Raw genomic sequence first — 27,238 nt, forward strand, 5'->3', positions numbered from 1 at the left:
TCAAAGGAATACTATAAAAAGCAAAATATTGCAGAAGCTTTAAATTGGAAATTAAAAACTGAAAATGCTGAATAAGTTCTGCAGGTCTGGTGGTATCTGTGCAGAGAGAAACAAAGTTAACTGCCAGAATTCTCTGACTCTTCATCCCTGCCCCCATTGCCAGAGAAGACAGAGAATTTGGCAAATCTCCATTCACAGCAGCGGGACAGGAGAACCCACTGGCATGAACGCCCAGAGAATCCCGCCCAATGTTTCAAGTCCAATATTATTCTTGGCTGGAACTGGATAAAATCAAGATTCCTTTTACCATACAAAAAGTTCTGGAACTTCCCTAGAATAGCTATTGATATTGGATGAATTGTAATTTTCAAAAGAGGTGGATTTTTGTTGAATAATTATATCAAGGGAAATGACTAGAGGCAAGTAAAAGGAATTAAGGTACAAATCAGCCATTATCTAAACGAATGTCAGAACAGGGGCTGAACAGGCAAACCCTTCTAGTTAGGGTTTCACCAGAGCACCAGGGGTATATTAGGAGATGGATGGGGGGATAAAATAGTGTGGCATGGCAGGGAGTGACATTAACATCACTTTTCTGTCATCTTTGGCATTTTAATAGTGGAAGGTGGTGGATTGATTCCTTCCTTATCCCTAGATCAACTAAGCCTTTAAGTGGCCACTTAATGGTTATTTCTCACCACCATTGGTATTTTACTCATTGTTGATGGATAATTTCACCACATAGAGAGGGTGCCAAACTCAGGAGGGATTCTTCTGATTGGGTTCCCTGGAGTGCTGAGAGGGTCGCCTAGTGGTAACTTTCCGACTCCCACCATAAGAGTTCCTCTTTCTGCCCTCAAAACTGAAATCGCTCTCACTAGGTCTGCTTGACTGGCCACAATGAGCTGCAAAAATTCACCTTAATTCCAAGGTCTCCAAGATCGTTGCCAGCCTAAACCAGGTGTAGTCCTAGCTAAGTCACAGTTTTATGAAGCATTGATAATAATGAAGAGCAGCAGACATCCAATTTGCCAGTAGATCTTGAGGTGGGAGCTCAGCCCTTAAAGAAGTGGAGGCATGATGCCAGGCAGATCATGGCATGTAAAGCACAGTTGGGACTTCTATAACTAGCTAAGGTGGAGTTACTCCAAATTTCCAGCCAGTGGGCAACACTGCAGATGTCTATGAAAATCCTAACTCTTACTTCAATGACTAGTAATACCCAAACCAAGCATATATTTGGTGTAAAACCCCAAAGTTTACACTAAGCATTTCATTTGCTGCTTTCTATGTCTGGCATGAAAAAGCAGGGTAAAAAGGAACATGGGCTGTGTAGAAGTAACAGGTCTTTAGTTTAGAAAGGCATCATGTGTTGGCATAGGCTTGATGGGCCGAAAGGCCTGTTCTGTGCTGTACTGTTCTTTGGTCTCTGTAAGCACTCATCATAACTGAAGGGAAAGCGATGCCCAGGATGGTGATAGGGAAGTGGGGATTGGCGATTTCCAAAGGCCGTGATCAGAAGGGTGTGAGGGTAATGTCTAAGGAGTGGGGGGAGTGATAGATCTCCCAGTACATGTGCACACTATGTGCACACAGTGCACTGGGAGATTGGGGCACCTGCACACTAGCGCCCGTAGAGCTCAGCAACCAGCTTCCTGGTGAGAATAGAGTCTAAGATGAGGAGAATCACATCTGGTCTCTTTTCTTTCTAAGTGCCATATGATTGCATCTAAGAGCTCACCCAAGCAATCAACATGATTTTTTTCCATTTTCACTCTCTTTTAGCATTTAGAATTTTCTTTGAAAAGACAAGCATTGTGCCTCAGGGATCAGTGCTGGATCCACTGTTACTTGCCATTTATATTCATGATTTGAATGAGCATATAGGAGACATGGTTAGTAAGTTTGCAGATGACACCAAGATTGGTGGCATTGTGACTGCGAAGAAGGTTATCTAGGATGGCAACGGAATCTTGATCAATTGGGCCAGTGGGCTGATGAATGGCAGATGGAGTTTAATTTAGATAAAAGCGAGGTGATGCATTTTGGTAGATTGATGTGGAGATGCCAGCATTGGACAGGGGTAAAACAGAATGAAATCCCACAACACCAGCTTAAAGTCCAAACAGGTTTATCACCAACATAAAATAGAGTAGGTTACATATTTCTAAAAAGCATTTTGAAAGGTTCACAGCTACATTAGAACCAAATTGCAGAAATCAGTATTTTTTTTCAAGATTGTAAACATTTTTGAAATGAAACATACAATATGCTGAGGAAAACACTCAATACACACTGCAGATTGTACTCAGCAGATTGATCAGTATATGAAAAGAGAAAGTACATCAGGTCAAATCTCTTCAAGGGAAATGGAAAAGTATGACAAGGAGTTATAAAATTACAAGAGGCATAGGTAGAATGAATAGTTGGAGTGGACAGATTGAACCAGGGCAGGACTTAGTCAATTAATGATAGGGCTTTGGGAAGAGCTATAGAACAAAGAGATCTAGGGGCACATGTTCATAGCTCCTTAAAAGTGGGGTCACAGGTGGACAGAATAGTAAAGAAGGCATTTGGCATGCTTGGTTTTATTGGTCAGAACATCGAATACAGGAGTTGGGACATCTTGCTGAAGTCATACAAGGCATTGGTGAGGCCATATTTGAAATACTGCATACAGTTCTGGTCACCCTATTATAGAATGGATATTATTAAACTAGAAAGAGTGCAGAAGAGATTTACTAGGACACTACCGGGACTTGATGGTTTGAGTTATAAGGAGAGGTTGGATAGACTGGGACTTTTTTTTCTGGAGTGTAGGAGGCTTATGGGTGACCTTATAAAAGTCTATAAAATAATGAGGGGTATAGATTAGTTAGAGTCCATATCTTTTCCCAAAAGTAGGGGAATCTAAAACCAGAGGGCATAGGTTTAAGGTGAGAGGGGAGAAATACAAAAGGGTCCAGAGGGACAATTTTTTCACAGAGGGTGGTGAGTGGAACAAGCTGCCAGAGGTAGCAGTAGAGACGGGTACAAATTTATCTTTTGAAAAAGCATTTAGACAGTTACATGGGTAAGGTGAGTATAGAGGGATATCGCCAAACATGGGCAATCGGGACTAGTTTAGGGGGTTTAAAAAAAGGGATGGCATGTACAAGTTGGGCTGAAGGTCCTGTTTCCATGCTGTAAAGCTCTGTGACTCTAGCTCACCACTCTGACTATTCATTCTACCCCTGCCTCTCATAATTTTATAACTCCTTGTCATACTTTTCCATTTCTCTTGAAGAGACTTGACCTGGTGTACTTTCTCTTTTCATATACTGATCAATCTGCTGAGTACAATCTGCAGTGTGTATTGAGTGTTTTCCTCAGAATATTGTATGTTTCATTTCAAAAATGTTAGCAATCTTGAAAAAAAAAGACTGATTTCTGCAATTTGGTTCTAATGTAGCTGTGAACCTTTCAAAATGTTGTTTTAGAAATATGGAACCTACTCTATTTTATGTTGGCGATGAAATCCGAATGCGATGTGTCTTCAAACACTATCACAGAAAGATTTCATGATATATGCTAGTTAGATTTCTAAAGAATGGGTAAGTTATCTAATTTGGAGATACATTATACAATATTTTTTCTGGTTGGCCCTAGCTCACAGCTTATCAACCGAACATCTGAGTATACTTTACAATGTGTTCAATGGGATAAAATCAATTATCATGGTTTCTCTGCACCAAGAAAAGGATTGTGAGGAAGAAATTTCAGTCTAGTAAAGGAGGTTTGTTTTGTTCATACTCCCTTTAAGTGGTTGAATGAGAAAACCTGAAGGATACAAATCCCAAACTTCATTGTAGTCTATATAGATGTGATGACATTTACTGTAGTAATATCTGGAATCTCTTGAGACAAAAGACATGCAAATTGAAGAATATCCATTTTCAGTTGTGAGAAAGCACATTGAATAATAAAGATATTTCATAATGTTCTCCTAGCACCTCTGGCCCAAGGATGCCTGATGTCAGAATGCGCCATTTCAGCTTGGGCGATTGCAGTCTGGGCTGGTTCATGGGGAACATCAAGCACACTGACAACTTGACTGCGCCCACCGCAAGAGTTCCCCCGCCTCTTCCTGCCCTCACAACTGAGATCACCCTCACCAGGTCTGTCTGACTGGCCATAATGAGCCCCATAAATCCCAGGGTCTTCATTAGGCTACAGTTTTGGATGGTACTGCCAAGACTGAACAATAACAGACATGGATAATGCCACCTTGAGAGAGGACACAGGTCTGTGCTCCATGGAGCCACCTGCCTCTCCGGTAACACTCATCATAACAAAAATATTGGAAAAGATTGAGGCAAAAATCAGTAACAGCATACACTATTGTGTGCTATCTATTTTCAGTGACATTACTTTGATGGCAAGTGGGTTTTTGTAGAAACAGGATGGATAATGGGCTCATTAGCTGTTACAGTTTCTGACATGGTGAAGTCCCAAAGCCTTCTACTGACTGATTGCAGAGCAATACTGGCAGGGATATGTTTGAGCATCATCCTGTCTGAGCACGCACTATTCTGGAAACCGGTGAAGTAACTCAGAGATAAAGGAACATGCCTTTAAAGGGACTTTAAAATGAAATGTTAACATAACTTGTCCAGCATGAACCAATTGATGTAGAGTTCATTAAAATGGTGGCATTTCTGATGTGTTTAACTGTGTGTAAAATAAAGCAAAATTCAGAAGCTACCCCCAATGATGTCATTGACATCACGGGATGGCACAGTGGCATAGTGGTTAGCATTGCTGCCTCACAGTGCCATAGTAGTTAGCAGTCCTGCCTCACAGCGCCAGGAATCTGGGTTCAATTCTGGCCTCAAGTCACTGTCTGTGTGGAGTTTGCACACTCTCCCCGTGTCAGCGTGGGTTTCCTCTGGAGGGTCCAGTTTCCCCCCACACTCAAAAGATGTGCGGCTAAGGTTGATTGGCCAAGTTAAATTGTCCCTTAGTGTTAGGGAGACAAGCAGGATAAGTACATAGGGTTATGAGAATAGGGCCTAGATGGGATTGTTGTCAGTGCAGACTTGATGGTCCAAGTGGCTTCCTCTCTGCACTGTAGGGATTCCATGATTCTATGATGCCCTGATCATGAAGACCTCACCACCACAACTCTGCTGAATCTTGCCACTTTTCCAGCAAAACCCTAGCAAGATTTAGCTTGGTGTTTAACCTAAGTTTGGAATTCTTGTAGGTCAGGACATGCCAAAGTCCTCCTTTTGGGCCTCTCATGGAATCTTTAACTCTCCTTAGCTCAGCACTAACTTATGCCAGACATCATTCAACTGGGTCCTCAAATGTGTCCACCCCCCAGCACCTGGCTGGTGGTCATTTCCCCCGGTTTAGAGCAGAAGGTTCGTTAGAATTATTGAATTGAAGTCCAGGAGTAAATTGGATGGAGTCTCAATCTGAACTCCTCCCAGGAAATTCTCATGCGCCTTACAACCTGACCACCTCAAATGTATCCTGAGTAAAAACTGGGGCTTTAAGTCTTATCTTGTCTGAAGTGACTCCCTTAGCCACAGAAGATAGGGAATTTCTTGGTCATATTTCTGAGGGAAAACCAGTCAACCATAATTAAAAATCTATCCTAGGGGTAGCAGTCACAGTGTAGGAACCTTTATATATATTACCACACTTAAGTGAGTTGTTGGGAAGAGCCAACCTAGGCAACATAGACCAAGATTTTACTTGTGGGGTTAGTTAGGGACTTGGGCTACTCGTGGCTTCATAAATTCCAAGATCACCTTGAAGGGTCCCCTATTCTTGTCACTAAATCAGATGCGACAAGGCTTGCCTTGCTTAGTTAGTGGCTAAAACATGACCACAATCCTATGTTATAGGACAGTTATTTGCTTCAATGTGTGGTGTTTCTTCTTGATCATAGCTGAACAACAAACAGCAATGTAAATATCACCAGGGGACAGGAATGCAGTACAAAATCAACAAACTCCATTTTAATTCCTTCTCTCAATTTCTGTCCAGTAGTGAGGACAGAGTTAATTTTGTCCTTCCTGTACATCTTGTGTTTCAGTGCAGTGATTAATACCTATTTCCTCAATGCTGTAGAGTACTTACTGTTAGAGAAATATATTATAGGAGCTGTTGTAGGAACTAACACACATGCTGGCGCATAATGTTTTGAAAGGAAGTCAATTTCCATTAAAACTGGAATGCAAATTATTTCCATCATTATTTGCAAGGGAAATGGATATTTGTTTTCACAGAACATAATTTGTTCTGCTCAGTCAGTAATATACCAATCAGCAATATGATTGGTGTAGGAACCACTTAGCAATGTCCCCTTGCACTATTTACTGTTTTCCATCCATATAATTGGTATTGAAGTGCAATGAACAATTTCGATAATGACAACATTTGGGATTTACTCGAAGACCTCCCAACTAAGGTACAAGTCTGAAACAGTGCTACGTTTGGTTATTAGGTCATCACTATAAATAAATAGCTTGTGGCAAAAAAGAAAACATTTTGTTTGTGGGATTCTGTCTCTTAGTTTCTATATTGTTGGACAAATGCACACACACGTAGATTTAAGATCAATTATTCCTGGTGGTTTCATGAAAATTGCATAGAATCTTTGTGGGAAGGGTCATTAATGCATCCAATAGGCTTTTCAGGAGAAACACTTTTACCACAGCAGTGGTAAAACTGTAAAAACAACAAGAATAATTGAGGTGAATTGTATGGATTCATTAAAAGCTAAAGCTAGCTGAAGGAGAAACAAATAAAAAGACATGGGAATAGAGTTAGTGTTAGGGTAGAGGGGACTTATGTGGATGAAATGAATGAGTTGGATGAAATGGTCTGATTTGTGAGCCTGAAAACAATGCAGTGGTGGATTCAGAGCAGGGGGCTAGAGGCTGTGTAACCTCAAAGAAGTTCTGATGCATCAGAATGTCCAGTCTCAACATGGGTACTTAAGTGTAATTTTACTTCTAGTTCTGCATCTCCAAAATGCATCATCACCTACAGGGCATAATCTCAAATAATCTCAAAGGGCCAATTAAAAAATGGAATTTTGAAGAGTTAGAGGGTGTTAGAAAGAGCAAACTCAAAATTGACCCAGCACACACAAAAGCTGTGTCCATGTAACAACAGGTTACTTGATACTATAAGAAGCAGGAAGGAGATACACTTCCTCAGCAGTGGGAAGCCTGCTGTTTCTGAAAAACCATGATTAAATGTGGCTGAGGAAGTGAGCTGCAAGAGAACTGTTTACTATGTTTGAATTCAGTGCACAAAACAGTTTAATAACCAGGTCAGGAAAGGTGAGCACTTTGCAGATTTCCCTCCGTTGTGTAATGCACGCTGCTGTGTTCAGAGTTACATTTTTGGGTTTTATGGTAGCTTCAGGACTTGAGTCCAATGTTAGTGACCTTTCCCATAAGCAGTTGTATCAACTCATCTGAACAAGACTGCCAGCCCCCGCCTCACCCCTCCCTCCCCTCTTAACAATAACTTACTCCCATCACATCATTCCTCACAGACACTAAAGGCTAAGGAGCACCCTTCTTTCACTTTCTATGTACATCCCCACCTTCTCATTTATCCATCCACCACAGCCACACATTTCCAATCTTTATGCAATGCGATTCATCACATGTTAGCCACTCTTACCAAAATATATTGCTTCTGTTGTGCGAAGGCATGCCTTAAAGGCACTCACTGGTCCATTCTATTCCCATCGTAGGATCAGTGAGTGTAAAACAGATGGAAGAGGAGACAATTGGATGTAGGTGACCATAGATAGTGCAGCTGACATCATCAGAGGAAGAGGCAATAGAGATAAGTTACATGACTGATTTCCTCATCATCGTAGGCTGGAGTCTCACAGATACACAAATTAAATATCTTCTGATGCACACCTAGCTGAAAATTCTAAGCACTGGCACAGATCAGTGCATCGAATCACCTTATTTAAATTCAAGCAAGCTGGGTGATCGACATCTAAGGAAATTATTTTAATAGGCAGTTTGAAGTTATGAGTCTTGGATGCATGCGGCAACAGGATCCTTTAATGAAGAGCTCTATAGTCAGAAACTTACTTTTCTGAGCTTATACTTTCTTGCAAAAATTCTGTCAGTCAGTTGCGTTAGAACCCACAGAGAACTTGAGCTAAGTCTAGCTTTGTGGTGGGGTTTCACTTTACAAGATGCGAGTGAAGTTGTTGTAAAAAACAATAGCATGTCATGTTTTAATTTAAAGTAAAATGGAGCAGTGAAGGGGGTCATGTAACCCATTCCAAATTCTGCTTGACAACAAGCCTGGATGACTTGGTCGCTATGGAGACAGTAAGGCCCAGATTGACTTGGAAAAACATACAAGATGTTTGCACCTGTCTCCAAATCTCATAGGAAGGTGTTAGGAATGTCAGGTTTCATAAATAATTGTGTTTCATACAGTCCACATAATCCCTAGGTAGAATGGAGTTGGGAGGGAGGTTACAATATAATAAATTAAAATTTCTACCTGGATGCAAGGAATCATCAGTGATGTGAGAATGTGGCAAATGGACCAGACTCTGTGCTCCATTCTCACAGTCATTTGGGATGCATATTGAGAGGGGAAGCATCCATACCAAGCCACTGTAGTATTGGGTTACAGGGTTTCTCTTAAGATCTCCCTGAACATCAGGGACACATCTGTCTGAAAGAATATGGGGGAGAGACAGAGCAGCGAGATGGGGACGGCAATTTTTTATTGTTGACCGTGCAGAATGTAGGTGGGAGATCATTCTCAGATAGAAGAGATCATGTTCATAAGGGTTTAAACAAGGATGGAAGAATAATCTAGCTTTAGGCTAAAGGAAAATTTTCCAGGATAACCTTCACCAGGAAAGCCAGTTTGCAGATTAGAAATTATCTGGATAGAAAGGCGAAAATGAAGCCATCAGGAGCAGGGAACAATTTTGTACCAATTCCTAGAGAATAAAGTATCCACTTAGGGGACAGAGTAAAGCATAACCGTGGCACAGGATTGTCAGTTATGTTAAAAGTCGCATGTTAAATAGCCAATGTTGCTTTTACTCTGTTTATTACAGTAAAATTCTTAAAACTTGAAATATTGTGTGACCTACTCAGTTAGTCAGATTTTTTTTTAAAGTCTCCACTGGGGTCATAACAATGGGTAGCAAAGAAGAAGCTCCTTTGTTGTTTAATATTTTCAAGGGAAATATTCAAGGGTGAATCACTTTAACTTTACTCTGTGCTGTAAATTGTTCATTTACCTGACTTGTGTAAAACAAATTTTTCTGTTGAATTATAACTGGAGCTTTTGTCCAGAAACAGGCTCATTTAGCTGCCTCAGAGGCAAACAAAACAGAACAGTATACTTCTGGTCATCATGGATGGAGAAACAAGGATTCTCTAAGTGAGCCCTGGGTCTAATTATATTTATCTCGAAATTCAGAAGATGAGATGATACATCTGCTGATGGGAATAGTCATTGACACTGAACCTAGGTAGTGTATCAAATGTAAAAATCCAAAAATGTAACTGGGACATGGCCTGGCAATTCATTCTCTGATATGGATTGAAAGCTCCTTAGTTGATTACACTTCCGTTTGATCAGTAATATTCAAACCATAATAGTTTTAAGGACTGAAGTAATCATACGTACTTACTTATACATTCTAAGTTCACTCTTAAGTGATGTTACCCATCATGTCTTGTATCCTCCTTAACTAAGCCTCTGGATCCACCAATGGGTGGAACAACCAGCTTATTCACCCCATGACTTCACCATTGTATTTTCGCTTTTCTATGATCATCCAATTGCTCCTGCTGTAGCACCTAGAATTTTGGAAAAGTACTCAACAGATGAGTGTCTTTGAAGGACTGATCAAGAAATAATAGTCTCTCATATTCAATTTTCAAAGTTTAGGTTATGGGAGGAATATTAAATTTGGCAGCAATAGCATAGTTGTTTCTGTTCCATGATTGAATCCTTACCTTCGGTAAAGTCATCCATCTCTAGAAGATGAGCTAGTTCAGACAGTCAAAATTTAACAGGTGACTTGAAATCCTAATTTGGATTTCAAAGCTAAATGTCCAATGGTTCAGTAATGTAGGAGCAGTACCACAGTACCACAGTACCACAGTAGGAGCATGTGGCAATGTATATCTGATCATCCAGTCACAACCTAGCATTAAAATTAATAACATATCACTTGATGTTACAGACCAATTCTGTTGCATTGCTGACATTCCTCACCAAATTTAGTGAGTCATAATATTGGGTGCAGTTTAGCAGCCACAATAGTCTGGATGGCATTGCGAAGTCGGCACTGTGAGGAGTGGGCCGTCTAGGAACCCCATTGGGGGGTTTCCCCTTATGTGTATGGAAGGAGGGGAGAGGGGGTGCATCCTTATGCCTATAAGTGGGGGTGGTTGCTCTGATGCTTTGTGAGGAGACAAATACCCTGATACTTGCATAGTGGGCAGGGGGAATGCCTTGATAGTCAGAGGGAGTCACCCTGATGTTTCGAGGGGGGCATCTTCCATGTCCATGTGGGGAGGGATGGGAGGGGAGGGGATGCGCCCTTTAAAGATGGTGCCCTGATCTCTGTGGAGCCAGCATTTGGCATACTACAAACCACTCCCCAGATTCTTTGCACACTGGGTACCAGGAAATTTGGAGTGAAAACTCGGCTGTGCATTTTACACGCCAGTTTTCAGTTTGAACATGTCAGAAAGATTTTGCCAAAATTCCATCCAGGGACTCTAATGGAAATAATTAGTTATTTATATACCAAGTTGCTCCTGTCACCACCCTACAATATTGGTCTACCATGACATCCAGAAACTTAATTACTACCATCTACATTAACGACCACATATCACTACCATCATGTGGCAGATCAGTGTCTAACACTAATGCCCTCAAATACTGCAGTATAACTGGGATTAAGGTCACAATGATAAAGAGCCAGTACGATTGTCTAAAATATCTTTGCTATCTCCTCAACTCATATCACCAACAGCAAGTGTGAAGATTTCAGGGACTTATTTGTCACAAAGTTTAAGACCATCCAGTCAGCTGGCTCTGTTGTATCCCTCCCTTCCCCTAGCTCCCATGACCAAACTTCCCCTCAGGTTTCCTCATGGCCTAACCCTGAAATTTTAACTTCCTCTTCAACCACAACCCTCTCCCATCTGTCCTCCCCAAGCTCACTTTATCCATGCGGTCCACCTTCTGCTCGCCAAAAACTTTGTTCCCTAGATACCACCTCAATCCATCTCCTGCCTGAGGCCAAGCCAGCCTGTTCAGAACCTTAGTTTAATATTTGGCCATGGATGTATTTCCATCTACAGATTTGCACCATCGCTAAGATGATCTTTTTCCACCTCTATATCCCCTGACTGTGCTGGTCAGCTCACCTGCTGTTGAAACTTTCATCTATGCAGTTGTTACCTCCAGATGTGATTACTTCAATGCACTTCTGATTGGTCTCCCACGTTCTATCCTCCATAAACCCGAGTGCATCTAAAACTCTATCCCTGTCCTAGCTCACACTATCCAGTGCACCAATAACCTTATGCTCATTGACTTACACTGATTCCTGCTTAAGCAACACTTGATTTTAAAATTTTCATCCTTAACTCAAAATTCCTTTGTGGCCTCCCCCCTCCCTCACTCTGTAATATCCCTACAAATATCCTGGATGTCTGCACTCCTCCAACTCTGGCCTACTGAACATCCCGGATTTTGAATGACAAGTAACAATTTTCCACAAAAGTGCCCAACGATAGCTTTCTCCAACAGTAAAGTGACCAACAATCCCACCTTGATATTCAATAGCATTACAATCAAGACATCATCACTACTGACATGCTGGGATCACCATTGACCAGAAATTTAACTGGATCAGCCATATAAATAAGGCTAGGTATTTAGACTCATCTCCTGACTCCCCAAAGTCTGTCTACCATTTCCAAGGCACTAGTTAGGACTGTGTTGCAACATACTCTAGTTTCTTGAATGAGTGTAGCTCCAACAGCACTCAGAAAGCTTGGCAACATCCAAAACAAAGCAGTCCACTTGATTGGAAATGCCCCCACCACATTAAGTATTTGCTCCATCCACCACAGTAGGGGTAGTATGTACCATCTACAAGATGCACTGGGTGGGATTTTCCATGCAACCACCTGCGCATTTCAGTGGTGGAGGTGGCTCACCAGTGGCTAGCAGCAGGATTGTTAATCAGGTTTTCCGTTGAATGCACCCTTTGCCACCAGGCAACCCGTGATGGGCATGTGCCGTCCACTGAACCAGAAGGTCTGCCAGTGTAAACGGCTAGAAAATTCTGGCCACTATAATAGCTCGCTAAGACTCCTTCAACAGGAAGTTCCAAACCCATGACTTTCACCGCCCAAAGAATAAGGGCAGCAAATATGTGGGAACTCCAAGTCACCCATCAACCTGGCTTGAAAGTATGTCAGTGTTGCTTCACTGTTGTTGGGTCAAAATCATGGAATACCCTCCCTAACAGAACTGTGGGTAGGTTTATGCTACACTCATTGCAAAGGTTCAACAAGGCTTTCACCACCATCTACTCAAGAGATGTTAAACACGCCAAAAGTTTGTACCTTCCAAAATCAGGACAGACTCCCAGCTTAAATTAATAGCCATAAAACATGCAGACATTATCCTAAAAGGAGGAATATTTCTTATGGATTGAATTCCCTTTATTATTAATGTTGGTTTCAATTAAGTTATTAGAGAAGTTTACTGGTTTACAGGAAAATATTTGCTTTTTGATTTTTTATGTTATTCAAAAAAAACAAAAGTGGAGTGATTTAAGCTGCTGACACCGCCATCTGTTCTCTTACACGTTATCCTGGTAATATGCACGGCTCATGACAAGCTCGAAAAACGACTGCAAATATGTTTGAATAAGTTTTACAGAAGATCACACCTCAGTTGAATACAAGGACAATGACAAAGATGGATACGCTTGCTTTGCATTTTTGCTTCATCTCATTGTTTTAGTTCTTTAGAAAACGTTTGCTCCATGTGTCTTACTCCTCACAGCAGCTGCAGTCTTATCTAGTAGTAAACATGTGATGAACTATATGATATCAAGTATTAGCCATGTTGAGACAATGAAGGGATTAGCATGATGCCTGTACATAACACTTATGCCTCTGAGTTAGAAGGTGGTTCAAATCCTATTGAGCACTTAATCCAGTCCCTATGCTCTGTAATTTCTACCTTATACTGTCGCCCCCTCTACATTACTTTCCTCCTTTAAGATACTCCTTAAAATCTATTATCTCCCTATCTGGTTTAATATCATATTTTGTTTTTGAGTGAAGCATCTTGGCACATTATGTTATGTTTAGGGTGCTAGATATAGATAAGATGTTGTTGTAGGCCAATGCAGCAGCGTAGTACCAAGGGAAAGCGGCACTGTCGGTGTATTTCAGCTAAGACATTTAACCTCATCTGCACTCTTAGGTGGATGCAAAGGATCCAACGACACAACCTAAAGAGTGGGACGGTTGTCACATTATTCTAACTGATATTTATGTTTCAATCAGTACAGCCTATTGTCTTACAGAAGTCCTAAAACAGTTGATAGAACCCTCATTAGTTTATGGCCCTCAGCCATCAAATCTATTTTCATGCCTCGGGGGCCTGGCGATTATCCTTGTTGTAATGTGATGACCTTTAAAGAAGCTTATGTTATACTGCTGTCTACCTCAGCTCTAGACAGGATCTGGTATGTACCCCATGATTTTGTACTCAGAATACAGCAGGACTGTAAGGAAGATGTGTATGCTTACCAATCCTTGTTACATGATTGGTATGTTCATGATGAATTGAAGAATGTAACAATCCTTTTTACCTTACTCTGCATCTTCTTTGTGGAACTAATGTCCTTTCTGAGGTGAGGGGAACCTAAACTGTACATACCACTCCAAATGAATTATTTCCAAAGTCTTATATTACCCAATATTGTAATTTTAGCTTTGTACTGAGTGCTATTTCTGAGTATTTAATCTTCTGCTCCAGCCTTGAAGTTTTTTGCACGAGGTTAACTAATTAATCCCACCCAGACCCTATCCCCATAACCCCACATATTTTGCCTTCTTAACCCCTGACATTAAGGGACAATTTAGCATGGCCCATCCATCTACTCTGCACATCGTTGGACTTGGGGTAAACAAAACCTGTTTTCTTTGCCAAATCACTGGGGATGTAGAAGATTTATTTGTATTGCATTTTGTTTATTTCCTATTATGAATCTTGGGGAGGGGATGCATCTTCTGATATTACATATGGGCCACTTGGCCCATCGAGTCTACCCTGACTCTCTGACAGAATATCTTACTCAAACCCTCTACCTCACTCTATCCCCATAACCCTACACATTTACCATAGCTAATCCACCTAATCTCCACGTCTTGAGAATACTAAGGATCAATTTAACATGGCCAATCTACCTTACCAGCACACCTTTGGACTATGGAAGGAAACCAGAGCACCCAAAGGAAATGCACACAGATACTGGGAGAATGTGCAAACTCCACATAAGGTTGGAATTGAACCTGGGTCCCTGGTGCTGTGAGGCAGCAGTGCTAACTATTCTGTTACCATACTGATGCCACAATCCTTGAGATTCCATCCCTTTGTATCATTGGGTCAATCTCAATGAACACACTAATGTGTTTATTTGAACTAAATCCATGCAGATTGTAAGTGAGCTGTTTAGCATTGGGACTGAAACCATTCTGAACACAACTTTGTTGGTAGGGTTAACAGAAAGATAAGCTGCTGCTGTAGCATGTGCTCAATTTCACCCTTGACTTTGTTTAAGAATGGCTGAGGGCCCTCCTCAGTGTGAAGAAGCAACTTTGTTTTAGCCTCAGCTCTTAGGATAACACAGTAGCTGGTCTTCAGCTTTTCCCAAGCCTGTAAATAATCTTGGAGATTAATTCTTGAATGCGTACTGTGCTGCTTGTCAGCACTTCATCATGTAAATAGATCAGCTTCAATTGTAAGCATGCCTTCCTATTTAATAATGATGATTCCTGGTTCTGTATGACATACTGAAATTCAATGATTTCTCTATCCTTGTATATTAATCTTGCCAAGTGTTGTCCTATGCCTTTCCACCTGGCTGGATGATAGCTATAGTGCAATGTGCTTAAGCCAGTTTACTTTGTTAGAAAGACTGAAAACAGTGCCTGGCATCAAATTTAAACCTTTTAGGGTGTCCATCCACTTCAGGTTTAATGCTTTGGTATTTATTTTCTGTTTCATGTACTTTTCTGAGAGAAGTTATTTCCTTTTTCTGTGCTTCTTCCACTTCCTGTATGTAGTTTAGCTTTTATCATTCTTCTTTCTTTTTGCAGACTGTGTTTTAGATCAACAAGCAATTTTAAAATGTCCTAAATTCCCACAGTTATGGCACCCCATTCCCCCTGCTGGGCATTCTTCCCACTCGTTCAGGTCTTTCCACCACACTGAAAGCAAGTGAGAGTGTACCTCTCACTGTTTCTGTGAGCTTCATTTTTGGTTCCCAGCCCTCTCCTGGCCTACATATTAAACAGCTTCACTCATTCAACGGGCCTCACTTTCCCTGCAAATGGACATTCTATTTTGCTTCCTGAGCTTGGTTTGCCTCATGATTTTTACTGCCTTAATTAAAGACAGATCTTCTCTCATTTTCAAGAGATCTGATAGAGGTTCATCTAGGACCCCACTTGCTATCTGATCATGAATCAATTCTTCACTTAATATTCCGTAATCACAATTTTCTGCCAGCCTGTATAGATTGTTGATGACCAAATCTATCCCTTTACAAGGTCTTTGTTTTTGCTAATTAACTTTTTCCCATTATAGCATTAACATTTTATGAATGCTGAAATATGGAACAGATTTCTAAAGGGCCTCCTCATTAGATGTTGAAATCTCAACAACTGCCTGTCTCACTACCATGTCATCAGCGACAGCTCCAACTGCATAGAGCAAAGCACTGTTTTAATCTTTTTGTTCCTTTTCATGCAAACTGGAAGTGATACTACACCTGGAAAGTTTCTTTCTTCAGTTGGCCCAGTTCTGAACTTGTTGCAAGCTTTCAGTGCTTTGGAAAGGTTTTGGAAGCGGCACTATAGAGTCGATTCTTCTACCAATGTCTGGACATGATTTGGCTTCAATGATGTTTTGTTGATTCTGGACCACTCTCATTGAGCTCCAGACTCTGGATCTGTGCCTCAATTTTCATCTTCCTCAATTCATTGTCGAGTATTGGAAAAACCCATCTGGTTCACTAATGCACTTTACGGAAGGAAATCTGCCATCCTCACTTGATCTGGCCTACATACGACTCCAGAGCCATGGCAATGTGGTTGATTCTTAACTGCCTTCCAAGGGCAACAAAAGATGGGTAATAAATGCTGGCCAGCCAGCAACACCTATGCCCCATGACTGAATTTTAAAAAACTGCGATGCTCTGACTTTTTAAATTCATCTTGGGATATGGGCATCACTGCCTGATTCTGGTTAGTATTCAATCCACACCTTTCATCCTTCATTCAAGGATCTGTCAGCTTGTCAGGCCTGCAATCATTTCTTACAATTTTTCTGGGTCTTTTACTCACTGTCAACATTCACATGTTTCATCATGCATTGTGGGGTCTAGATAGGGTTCTTCCAGGTTTGTCTACTTCCCTTAAGTAAGCTATACAAGGCCGCAGTTTGAAAAAACCATTATTATTTACTTACATCTCTATATCCATCTTAGGATCTTTCCATGAGGTTGGGCTTCTTCCCCCTCCAGATCTCACCACACTTAAGCATCTGTTCAGGTAACCTGAGGGAGAATTTAGCATGGCCAATGCACCTTACCAGAATGCCTTGGACTGGAGGAAACTGGAGCACCCGGAGGAAACCCACACAGACATAGGGAGAATGTGCAGACTCCGCACGGACAGTGAACAAAGCCAGGAATTGAAGCTGGGTCCCTGGCACTGTGAAGCAGCAGTGCTAACCACTGTACCACCAAGAGACAATTTAACATGGTTAATCAACCTAACACACACATCTATGGACTGTGGGAGTAAACCAGAGCACCCAGAGGAAACCTACGCAGACACAAAGAGAAAGTGCAATCTCAACATAGGCAGTCACCTATGGCTGGAATTGAACCTAGGTCCCTGGCACTGAGGCTGCTGTGCTAACCACTGTGCCACTGTGACCACAATCTGAATGAATTTGATATGAGAAGGAGAAGGAAGAATCACAAATTGAGCTTGTAAATTTAAGTACCACTACATTAAAGGTCTGAGAAATAAATTGATCACAATAAACAATGTTGAACAGTTAATAATAAGTCAACAGACACATGGGAGATGAATTCAAGGCAAAATTGATAAAATATTAGAATACAATTCTAATATGTGAAGTCTCCACTTCTGCAGTTAAACAACCATGGTCAACAAATGAAATAAGAGGCAGAAACATGCTACAACAAAAAGAGCTAACATAAATATGCCAAGCTCCGTTTTTTTTGGCTAAGCAACCCTTGCCAACAAATCAGACAAGAGATAGTAATGTACAAAAAATGTCTTCCACAAAATCTTAAAGAAATTACAGCATAGAAGGGGAGATGTATAAAGCGACAAATGGATAGAAAGAAAGTAATGAGAGATGCGAACAGTGGAATGAAAAATAACTTGGAATGGAGCCTAAAATTAACTGATTTTCTTTTCCATAAATACTTTAAGAAGAAGTGAGTTTTTAAGGGAAATGGGTGACCATTAAAGATAGATTCATGCATATACGGGATAATGAGGAAAAAGCAGACTTGTTAAATTAGAACTTTGTGTCTGTTTTTAAATGGAGAAAGAGGACAAAATACCAAAGGCACAGGTGAACCTGGAAATAAGTAATGGAGAGGAATTCAGTAATTTTAATATAACCTTAAAATTGGTAATGGGGAAAGTAATGTGATTTAAGATCGACACATCTAATGACTTCTACTCTAAAATATTTAAGGAAATGGTGATTTAACTGCAGATATATTAGTTATAATCTTCCAAACCTCTCTAGGATCAGGAATTATGTTGCTGGATGGAACATTTGCAAGCATCATTCCATCATTTAAAGAATGAAGAGAGAAGCCAGATAACCTCAGGCTTGTCAGTTAACTATCAGTTGTGAGGACATTATAAGAATCTATCATCAGAGATAAAGAGAGCTAAATTGTGCTAACCCCAATGGACAAGATGGCACTGTGGATCATTACCAAGGCTACTGCCAGCAGTGTCACTGAAGCTATTGAGGTAAAAGCATGTTCCTTCCTTATGCACCTTGTTTAATCCCGATACAATCTGCTATGGCATTGAAGATGCAGATGGTGTAGCAATGCACTCCCTGCTTTCCTCCCAGATTCTTCAGACCTGTGATGTCTCAGCTTCCATTTTAAAACAAGCAGAAGCTGTGTAACATGCTGCAATGACAACTCAGACTTTGTTTATTGAGATCCCTGCTTGTTGCTATGCAAGCCCAGCTTGGTGTCATGATACATTAAACAGCTGCTACATGACTGACATGACTGATTTCTGATCAATGAAATCTGCTCGGTTTCATCGGTCAGAACATTGAATACAGGAGTTGGGAGGTCTTGTTGAAGTCGTACAAGACATTGGTAAGCCACACTTGGAATACTGTGTACAGTTTTGGTCATCCTATTATAGAAAGGATATTATTAAACTAGAAAGAGAGCAGAGAGATTTACTAGGATGCTATTGGGGCTTGACGGTTTGAGTTATAAGGAGAGGCTGGATAGACTGGGACTTTTTTCTCTGGAGCGTAGGAGGCTGAGGGGTGATCTTACAGAAGTCTATAAAATAATGAGGGGCACAGATCAGCTAGATAGTCAATATCTTTTCCCAGAGGGAGGGGAGTCTAAAACTAGAGGGCATGAGTTTAAGGTGAGAGGGGAGAGATACAAAAGGGTCCAGAGGAGCAATTTTTTCACACAGAGGGTGGTGAGTGTCTGGAACAAGCTGCCAGAGGTAGTAGTAGAGGCGGATACAATTTTGTCTTTTAAGAAGCGTTTAGACGGTTACATGGGTAATATGTGCACAGAGGGATATAGGCCAAATACAGGCAATTGGAACTAGCTTATGGTTTAAAAAGGGGCAGGATGGACAAGTTGGCCAAAGGGCCTGTTTCCATGCTGTAAACCTCTATGACTCTATGACTGTGGATATCAGTGTTGAAAGGGCTTACAAGGTTTCAAAGTAATCCAGCAATCTGTGCCCAGTAGATTACCAGCTCCAGTAGAATAGTAGTGACTCCATGGAGTATCAACCTGTTGTCCCCTCTCAGGCTGAATGAGTCCATCCTGCCACATCTACATCCCCACCAATGCTCTTGCAGGTGGTTGCCTGTCAGCTGTCCAGCCCAGACTGCTACCACCCACACAGCGACAGTACACACAGTCAGGGCTTTGTGGCTGAGAGTTTCTTGAGGATGCCCTGCCAGACCATCTGTAGTCTCACCTGTTAAAAGTCAACAAATTTCCACCAGCCAGGCTGCAATTGCTTGGGAACACAGTATAGGAGCACTGGCCAGCTAAAAACACCTGCAGGAAGGGCACTAATGGAATATACATTGGTGGATAGCTGAATATTGTAAGAAGTACTGGACATGTTGGTGGATAAAGTTGGCATGGAATGGTTGTTTTCTCACTTTTATTTTGGGATTTTTTCCTGATAACAGAGGGCTGGTAAGGTGGAGCAATGTTACACAAAGGAGACCTGGCACATTATTCAAGAGAACCAGAGTCTGATTAGACACTCATAGACAGTCTCTCCTTATTGCAGATATGTTGGCTGCTTCTTCCATTTCTCCTCCTCCTCTTCCTTCACTTCCTGAGGTTGTTGGCTGATTCTACTGACAAGGGCTGGATCTTCAGGCTGGTCAGGTGGTGAAGGATGCAATAGACCACCATGAAGCAGGAAACTTGCTCCAGGGAGCACTTGAAGGTTCTTCCAGAGTGATCCGTGCAGCAGAGCAATTGCTTCAGTGTTGAAACGGTCTCCTTAATTACATTCCTCATCACAGCATGGCTCTCATTGAGTGAAGATGGCCACTTGTGCTGTGGCTGCCAAGTGGAGTCATTATTCAGGTATATGGTGGATAGCCCTTGTTGCTTGGCAACCATCCTCAAGTTTGCCAAAGTGTTTGGAAATTGCTGGATCAATGGGACTGGTGCAGGATGAGTATTGCCAGATTACTGAGCATTCACCAGCTTGATATGCTTATTGCAGTCACAAACCAACTGTATGTTGGCTGAATGGTATCCTTTGCAATTATGGTACATCTCATCATAGAGAGATAGTGCCCACAAATCCACACACAGTCAGTCAATGGCATCCTGTACCATGAGGAAGCCCACTTTCCTGGAAAACTTGGATGTAGTGATGAAAGGTGAACTGTGAAATGTTTGCAATGTTGCTAGTTCCTACCGTGAAGGATCTACTGGCAAATAAAAACCGGAGTACAGTTACCTCAACAGCCACTGGCTGCAGCATCCTTATCCTGCTTTATGGCTGCAAGAGGGGCAAAGGCCTGTGACACCTCTTTGGTAAAGCACAGCTGCCAAACATACTGTTCCTGGCTATGACGTAGGTAGGAGATTGCACACTGAAAACCATTGGTAAGTCAGAATCCCTGTAGAGAACCCTTACCCTACTTCCTCTGTGAGAAGCTTCTCTTCTCTGCTGCATCTCCCTCTGATACTGCAGCCTATAGGGAAACAATAAGGATAGCCCCTATGATGGGGAGCAAGTGATGCACTCAAAGGTCTTTCAGAAATACACAATGTCTTCCCAATCTCCAGCACCTTCCCCTGCAGACTTTATCAGACTTGCACAGCTTTTCCTACTGCTCAGAAAGTCCACTGACTTTGCAGAACAAGTAGATGGTAACCCACAGATTAGGCGTTGATGGATTTAAATTGCTCCAATGAGGGTTCCTCCTTCTTCTGAGCACACGTTCATCTATGCACATCTAAGAGACAGCATTGCCAGGCATTGTTCAAAATGCTAGGTCAGATATTCAGCATTCAACTGACATCACAATCTGCATACTTCTGGAGGATAGATGCGACATCCACACTAATACCCTCAACAACAATGTGTTCAGCGTGAGCTGGCCTGGAAGTGGTCAAAAGTGATGCTATTGACAATTTTACAACAACTGGCACCCAAACCTACCAGTGCTATCATTCATTACAGCCAGCGAGTAAGCATTTAGATCAATCTAAGCTGATCAAAGATATTCAGCATGCATTTCAGATAGGTGGAACTTGAATGAAAAATGTGGTTAAACTTATTGAGAAAAATATTAACATGGTATACGGAGGAATATTTGATAGACTGTGTCACACTCCAGAGACTTGAGCAGCTGATCCAAGCTAACACTTCAATGGAATATAGAGGGGAAACTGCAGTGCTGGATGTGCTATCTTTTTAAACTGGGGCCCCATTTGACCTTGCCATTGGATTTAAAATATTGTCTGGCAGTTCCTAAAAGAAGAGTGGGAAGATTTCCCAGGGCTTTGGTCAACACTAGCCCCTCAACCAATCAGTTTACCATGGTTTGTCTCATTACTGTTCATAAGACCTTGCTGTGCACAAATTAGCTGCTGCATTCGATCACATTAAAACATTGCTTCAAAAGAACGTAATTAATTGCAAAGTGCTTTGGGATGTCCTGAAGTCATTAATGGGACTGTGGCAATGCAACTTTCCTTCCTTCCTTCTTTATTATATTTATTATGACAATATTACAAAACATTGAAACTGAGTGGAGTCTTGCTTGTGGATTTTGATGTGCTGCTCAACTACATTTTCCCTGGTCCCTTTCATGTGATTAGCTTTTCCCCTAATGGTAGCAGAGAGAATGTTACTCATGTTGCCATAAGCTTTGTTTTGTTAATAAGTCATGTCACTAATGTTAGCTTGTGACACTACAACATGAATAGAATCTTGCCCTGTGGCTTGCTACTCTCATAGCTGGTACAGGCTCAACGGAAATTAAGGAGAGAATGAAAGCAAGTTTTTTTTTAATTGATCTGTTCAATTGTAATTGCCTCAATGGTATTTATCTTTCTGAAGAATTATTCCCCTTAGTAATAAGCGTGGCAAAATAGCCTTACAAGATATCTAGGACATTGAAAAATATCCACACAAGTATTATCCATCACACCCACATCAGACTAATTCAGATAATGTCCATTACAGATGGATTTGATCATAAAAGCTTCTGTTGCTGGTAAATTTTGTAAAACTGTTTTGAAAAAATGAACTTTGATTATAATCCTGACCACCCAGCAGGAGCAGTGATAGCGGGAGGTTAGAAAGATGGCTGGAGAGTACCTGCTACTTTCCAGCAGAGTTCCTATCATTTTGATACCTGGGAGGCTCAGGCTCACTCATGGCAAGTGAGCAAGGAATGTCCGGTTCCTCTGACCTAATTCAGTATATATAGAATCATAGGATCCTACAGTGCAGAAGGAGGCCATTTGGCCCATCAAGTCTGCACTGACTACAGTCCCACCCAGGTGTCATCCCCACAACTACGTGCAATTACCCTAGCTAGGCCGACTCAAGCTAAAGGGCAATTTAGCAAGGCTAATCCACTTAACCTGCACATCTTTGGATTGTGGGAGGAAACCGGAGCACTTGTGTGAAACCCACGCAGATGCAGGGAGAACGTGCAAACTTCACACAGACAGTGACTCAATCTGGGAATCAAACCTCGGTCCCTGGCGCTGTGAGGTTGCAGTGCTACCCACTATGTCACCATGCCATTTGGTCCTGAAGGTGCCAGAGAAACGTATCTAACACATCAATCCATACCTGACAGTGTACGCAAATAATTATGGACTATCCTTGTGCAGTCTATACTTATACACACACCCCTGTGGAGAGTTTCCCAGAGTTACAGCTTGGGGAGTTTGTTGTGTTTTATTGAGCTTCTGGTGAGGACACTTCAAACGGCTGTATTGGGTGAGCGAGAGCAGCTCTCTGATTTGCAGGCTCAGTTGGATCATCTTGGTGTGAATCAGAGCAATCTGCTCCAACCGGCAGTGCTGTGCGGCAGTAATGAGGGCACTGGTAGACTGTGAGGAAGAGGAATGCTGTCATCCTAAAAGATTAAAATCAGAGCCAGGCTGTTCAGGGGTGATGTCAGAAAGCACTTCCTCAAACAAAGGGCAATAGAAATCTGGAACTCTCCAGTAAAAGAAAATTAAAACCAAGGCAATAAAATTGAGTTAGGAAACAGAACCAGCATGGGTTAATGGAACTGAATTTCAGAACAAGCTCAAAGGACTTGTTCCAAGTCACTGAAAAATGCAAAAAATAAATTTAGTTTAAAGTGTATTATTCAATCCTAAATGTTGTAAGACTTTGATCACAAGTTTGTGATACGTATAGTTACAAAATAAATTTAATTTAGAAAATATAATCTGTAAAAAAGAATAATACTATAATTGATTTTATGAGCACTACTATTATAATGGAAAACCTATGGATCGAAGTAGATACTTAGCATTTAAATTTAGTTCCTATGTTCCCTTGCGACAGAAAGGGCAGCAAAACCCTACAACTGGTTCCCGTCCACTGCAATCTTTTTTGCTCAGCCAAAGTGGTGTTCCATTCTTAGAGGTCTTCCTCAATGGCCCCATCTTTTCTGCCACTCTGGTTGTGTGTACATTTTGGATGTGGGGGGAAGCAAAAGATGTATCTTATCCTCTTCAGTCGTCTCTTCATCATTATGTCCTACAGGCACCTCTGACCATTCCTCCAGGGTATTTCCACATTGGTGATGCTGTCTCTCCATGTGATGCCCGAGATCATATAGAGGCAGAGCTTGCATGACACTTTTGCTGTTATCTTCCAGGTTTTGCTGGTATAGATTGCCGTTGGTACTATTATGGATATGTAGAGTCACAATTTCATGGCCATGTTGATGATATTGAATGCCCACACCATGTGGAGCCAATGAAAGACAAATGCTTTTCTGTCTATTCTTGCGTGGACGTCGATCTCGACATCATTCTCCCCGGAGATTTTGCTTCTGAGGTAGAAGTGGTCAACATCCCCGATGTTCTGTTGGCCAATGGTGAGGGCCTTGTTGCCACCCAGTCTTCTGGTCTTCTTGTAGTGATGCGTAGACTAACATTAGTGCTGCTACTTTCAAGATAGTGGTCATGTCTTGTAGAGGGAGAAATTATTTGGCCAACAAAGCAATGCTTTTTGTGAAGGTGATGTTGCCATGGGATGCCAAAGTCTGCATACACCTCACCATTCTCATGATGACATCAATAACATAAGAACATAAGAACATAAGAAATAGGAGCAGGAGTAGGCCATCTGGCCCTTCGAGCCTGCCCCGCCATTCAATAAGATCATGGCTGATCTGTCGTGGCTCAGTTCCACTTTCCCGCCCTCTCCCCATAACCCTTAATCCCCTCTCTTATCAAAAACCCATCAACCCGCTTCTTAAAAATATTTAGCGAGGCAGCCTCCACCACTTCAACGGGCAGAGAATTCCAGAGATTCACCACCCTTTGAGTGAAGAAGTGAAAACAAAAGACTATGGGAAGGGCATGGAACCTTGTTGCATTCCTGTGATGATGTGGTAGGAGTGCATGGTTGATGCAATAGGTAAAGTATAAATAAAATGTGTAGTAATCTTCTTGTTGTTTGGATTCCTCACTACTTTAATGAATTAAAACTTGAACATGGGCCATAACTTCTAAAGTCCGCAACATTGAATTGGGATGGATGGGGATGGGGTGGGTTACCTCAAAGATGCACTGGGGAATCTCTCTCAGATGTTTACAAGTGGCAATTATCCAGAAATGCAAACATCCACTGAGCAATTGCCCTGCACTTGAAACCATCCAAAAATGTGACTTCAATGGCAAACTTTTAATGGTTCCAATTGGGTTACGTTAACTGTTACCCAGAAAATATTAGAATTAAAACCCCTTCAAATTTTGAGGTAACTATTGTACATATCCAGCCTGAACCCCCACAGGACACCCCCATCCCCGACTCCCCTGTTGTTTCCCCCACCCACTGACTATCCCCATGTGATTCACTCAACAAAAATCCTCCCCCCTCCCCCCAGGGTCAACTGGATCTGTTACCTAGCTCAGCCATCACCCATCTGCGTAAGGTGTGACCTCATGCCCCGGGGGAGGAGAGAGGGGGTGGTACAGAAACGGTGAGAGGTCAATGGCTGGAGAGTTCCAGCTTAAGTGTCATAACTTGAATGGGTGTGGTGCGGGCTGGGGGGTGGCGGGGGGTGGGAGTGAGGTCAACTCTCCAATATTCCCAACTTGAACCAAACCATCCTGCGACAAAAACCAAACACCAGCCTCCCCTCCATGACCAGACCCAAACACCATCTCCCCCTGACCCTCCTCATTGACCAGAACTGAATCCTCCTCTGACCTGACCTGATGTAACCACTCTCCCATCACCACTCCTCCACTCCCAGCCATCACCCACCCCAGTTCTACAACCCCCAATCTCTGCAGGTCCAACCAGAATCCCGAAGGCCCAATGCTTCCCCCTCCCCTATAGGCCTGACCTGAATTCTCTCTCGCAGGTTTGATAGAAACTAGTCCCTCAAACCCTGACACTACCTCACCTCGCCCTCAGCCTGACTTCTTCTCTACCAGAACCGCACCCCAATCCACTTCAAACCCTTCCACAGGTCTGTGCTGACCAGACCCACACCCCCCCTGCAGTGCAAACTCACCCCCATTCTTATCCCACCCCACCAAGATCCAGCCCTTCTGACTTCCAATTCTCCTGCCAACATCTGATCCCATTCCTACCCACTAAAATCCTATCCACTCTTCTTTGATGCTTAACTTCTTCTTGGTCTGTCAAGGACATTTAAATTTCAATGGGACTTTTAACTTAGACATCTAAGTGCCCTAACAAAGGAGGCATGGCTACTTCAATGAAGCTGAACTTTGACACTAGGCCCTGGTGCTGAGCTGTGCTAGCTGAAACTCACCTGGCCTGAATCGGCAGGTCGAGTGAGATTAGATCGGATAAAAATTGCCTCAGTAATTGGGCAATGGAGTGGCAATCTGATACTGATTGCCACTTCAAGGAAGTTGGGGCCATTGTTGAGTCAGTTAACTGTGCAAGCTTTTAGGCGAGATCATTTAGTTTTCCTGACCTGCATCTTATACATGTATGAACCCCAGCGAATTGATGAATCTGTAATTGATTCATTAAATGTGATTTTTATAGGATTCTCCAAGTTGCATTGTAACTTGAGTGATGGATTCGTGAAAATGTTGGAGATAGATTCAAATAGAAATTCAAGGTAACAATTATAACATAATACTAGGCCATACACTCCATCATGCTTCTGCCCATGATGGAATTATCTACTGCAGTCTCACTGCACTAACTGCACTTTCCTTGTGTCCTTTAATATTCTCCCTTTTCCAATAATTATCCAATTTACTTTTCAAATGGTATTATAATCTTTGTTTCAAGAACCACTTGTGGTAATGCATTCCAAGTTCAAACTCTCTGTGTAATAGCATTTCATCTAACTTCATCACATTTATTTTAATAATAATCTATAATCTAATCCTCTTTACTGGATTTCCAATCAGTGACCCAATGCTTTTTGTATTCACTTTTTTAAAACCATTCACACTTGAAAACCTTTATTAAAGCTCACTTTAACCGTCCCTGCATTGGTGAATGAAGTTCCACCTTTATAAGTTTTGTTCATCAATGTAACCTTTCATTGCTCATAGTTCTAGTTTTTTTGTTCCTTTTCCATGGTTCTTGGTATTCTGTCTGCGGTGAAATGCATAGAACTAGTCTCGGTACTCACACTGTGGTTTAAAAGTTTTTTGTAAGTTACAGTTTAACATGTCTTGTGCAAATTTAGCAGCACTTCTGAGCTGTTGGGTGAAATTTCCCCCCAAAAAATGAGCAATGGGCATGATCCTATGGCCAATCATGCCAGATAGATTCCCTGGTCGCATAACAATGAACGGAGATTTGGATGAGTGCCAAATTTTCCTTCTTCACTGGCAGTGATGGCGGAGTGTGAACAGTCTAAGTGTCACATCGGCGAGAATACCAGAGTGATC

Source organism: Carcharhinus amblyrhynchos, chromosome 15, assembly GCF_965287045.1.
Source record: "Carcharhinus amblyrhynchos chromosome 15, sCarAmb.v2.hapA, whole genome shotgun sequence".
NCBI classification, from domain to species: Eukaryota; Metazoa; Chordata; class Chondrichthyes; order Carcharhiniformes; family Carcharhinidae; genus Carcharhinus; species Carcharhinus amblyrhynchos.